The following is a 3,364-nucleotide window of genomic DNA, read 5'->3' as shown; positions in this document are numbered from 1 at the left end:
CACAATAGTTTTTTTTTATTCATTCACAGGATGTGGGCATCACTGGTTGGGCCAGCATTTATTGCCCATCCCTGCCCTTGAGAAAGTGGTGGCGAGCCACCTTCAGGACCTGGCAGCTTTACCACTTTGAATTTCACCATTCTTCCCAGCATTGTCTGATATTAAACAAACAAATATAACTATTCTCTTCCTGTTCAGTAATCACGAATAAGCACAACAATTTAGACAACTAATGTAAGGAAGGACATGAAATGTTTGCTTATTTATATCTTTTTAAAAGCTGAACAATATTCAACCCTACCAGATGATAGATTGAGGTACTTGCCATTGCTAAGACAGGCTTCTAGACCTGAAATAATTCTGAGGACCAAAGAAATTTGCAGGGAGATATTGATTAAGGTGGTGGAATGGGCAAATGAGTAAATTTGAAATAGTTTAAATTGTGAGTGTATGGCAAGGGCACATGGTTTCCTATTCATAAAAGGCAAATTTAGGACTGATAACAAGAAGTCTTCCTTTACACAAAAGAGTGATCAAAACCTTATGTAATTTAAGGAACAATGAAGGCTATAGGGTGTTTCTGAATGTATGAACTAAGATAGGACAAATGGCCTTCCTCGTCCTTAAGTATCTTGTAAACTATAGGGTTTCTCTTGGAAAGAGGAACTGTAGCACTGAACACTTCCAACATTAGGTGCCCAATCTTGCTGAGCTATCTAGTCTCCATCAACACTAAGGCAGCTAAGGCGATACTATTGTTTTCAGTGCCCCTAGGCTGGATAGATTAAAAATCAGCTCCTGATTGATATTTGGTGACTCCTACAAGTAAATGGCCACGTGTAGATGTTTAGTGGTGGATGTGACAATTCTCTGACAGGTTCTGACAATCTGCTCGTTTACAAGTGAAGAATGGCTACTGAGGCAGGGCATACCGGAAAGTGCTAGTGCTCAAGAAACCATGCTTCAGCTAGGATCAGCAACTTCAGGAGAGGAATTAATAAATTTAACTCTTTTTAAGAAAATGTTAAATATGCATCACACTCAGTTATGTTGTAGTTAGGGATATTTTATGTTTTCAACAGTCAGTTGCTCCAGACAGTTTAAACCTATATTCATTCACAAACTCAATGGAGGAAAGCGGTAACTAGCTGGAGGTAAGGTAGAATTAATTGAAAGCCAATTCTGTGCATGGCACACTAAAATGTCATGATGACCAATGTGTGAAAAATCAAAACTGAAAATACTGGAAATGCATAGCAGGTGAGTCAGCAATGTTTTATTTCATGGGATGTAGGTATCTCTGGCTGGGCCAACATTTATTACCCATCCCTAATTGCCCTTGAGAAGGTGGTGGTGAGCTGCCTTCTTGAACCACTGCAGTCCATGTGGTGTACACCCACAGTGCTGTTCAGAAGGGAGGACCAGGATTTTGACCCAGTGACAGTGAAGGAACGGTGACATAGTTCCAAGTCAGGATGGTGTGTGGTTTGGAGGGGAACTTGCAGGTGGTGGTGTTCCATTCGCTTTCTGCTCTTGTCCTTCTAGGTGATAGAGGTTGTGGGTTTGGAAGATGCTGTCAAAGGAGCTTTGACAAGTTGCTGCAGTACATCTTGAAGATGGTACACACTGCTGCTGTTGTTTGTCATTGTTGGAGGGAGTGAATATTTAAGAGAGTGGATGGCATGCTGATCAAGTGAACTGCTTTGTCCTGGATGGTGTTGAGAATCTTGAGTGTTGTGGGAGCTGCACTCATCCAGGCAAGTGGAGAGTATTCCATCACACTCCTGACTTGTTCCTTGTAAATAGCGGTAGGCTTTGGGGAGTCAGGATGTGAGTTCCTTGCCACAGAATTCCCAGCCTCTGACCTGCTCTTGTAGCCATGGTATTTATATGGCTGGTCCAGTCCAGTTTCTGGTCAATGATAACCTCCAGGATGTTGAGAGTGAAGAGATTCAGTGATGGTAATGCCATTGAATGTCAAGGGGAGATGGTTAGATTTTGTCTTGTAGAAGATGGTCATTGCCTGGCACTTGTGTGGCATGTATGTTACTTGCTACTTATTGACCCAAGCCTAAATGCTGTCCAGGTCTTTCTGCATATTGTCATGAAATGCTTCAGTATCGTAGAAGTCATGAATGTGCAATCTTCAGCACCAATCATCAGCAAACATCCCCACTTCTGACCTTATGATGGAGGGAAGGTCATTGATGTAGCATCTGAAGATGGTTGGGCCTAGGACACGACCCTGAGGAACTCCTGCAGTGATGTCCTGGGATGGAGATGATTGACCTCCAGCAACCACAACCATCTTCCATCGTGCTAGGTATGACTCCAACTAGCAGAGAGTTTTCCCCCTGATTCCCATTGGCTCCAGTTTTGCTAGGGCTCCTTGATGCCATACTCTGTCAAATGCAGCTTTGATGTCAAGGGCAGTTATTGTCACCTCCCCTCTTGAGTCGAACTCTTTTGTCCATGTTTGGACCAAGGCTGTAATGAGGTCAGGAGCTGAGTGACCCTGCTGGAATCCAAATTGAACTTCAGTGAAGGGGAAATACAGGCTAACAGGGGTAGAGTTTCCAAAACGAGCTCAAAATTGCACAGTTCAAGTTTCTGATAAAATTCATTTGCATAATAAATGTAAAATCTTCCATGAACCAGCACAATTGGGCAGCGTAATAGAGCAGGAATGTTTATTTCTATTTCCTTACCATTATAACGTATTCCTTGATGCACGGAAGAGAACTAACCTGGTGCAGATTTATTAATAGAGCTGAAAATTAGTTTATCACCAGAAATAAGTGTGTCCAGTCCTGTACCTGTGAAAAACCTGATTTATACTCACTGAAAATTACTCTATTATCCCATAGTGAACCATTCAGTCGATGTACAATAATCTGTTTCTTAGTAAACATTGATATGAATATTTTTAAAACATGCCTTGTAGTGCCTGTACACTTAAGAAAATGAACATAATTCAAAGAGTCTTCTTGAGCCAGTGAAAGTGAGCAACTTTGACTTGAATTGAATCTTAAACCAACATAAAAGATCTGGAAACCATGATCATGGGGTATTTTTTGTGTTTAAAATATCCCAATAATTTGCATTGGTTCAATCAATTCCATACAGGTTGAAGAGTCATACGGACTCGAAATGTTAACTCTGTTTTTTTTTTTCTCTCCACAGATGTTGTTACAGCTTCTGAGTTTTTCCAGCATTTTCTTTTTTTGTTCCATGTCGGTTGCATTGGTATGACCAACATACGCAAGTATAAACTCGACCCCATTATTTAATCGTGACACGACATGTGAACATGTTAAGTTCCAGAGGGATCAGGGGATGAAGTACATATCACTTTGCTTCTGAC

The sequence above is a fragment of the Cetorhinus maximus genome, chromosome 20, assembly GCF_964194155.1.
Source record: "Cetorhinus maximus chromosome 20, sCetMax3.hap1.1, whole genome shotgun sequence".
Classification (NCBI taxonomy): domain Eukaryota; kingdom Metazoa; phylum Chordata; class Chondrichthyes; order Lamniformes; family Cetorhinidae; genus Cetorhinus; species Cetorhinus maximus.
The sequence above is the reverse complement of the archived record's forward strand: the minus strand, read 5'-3'. Positions refer to the sequence as shown.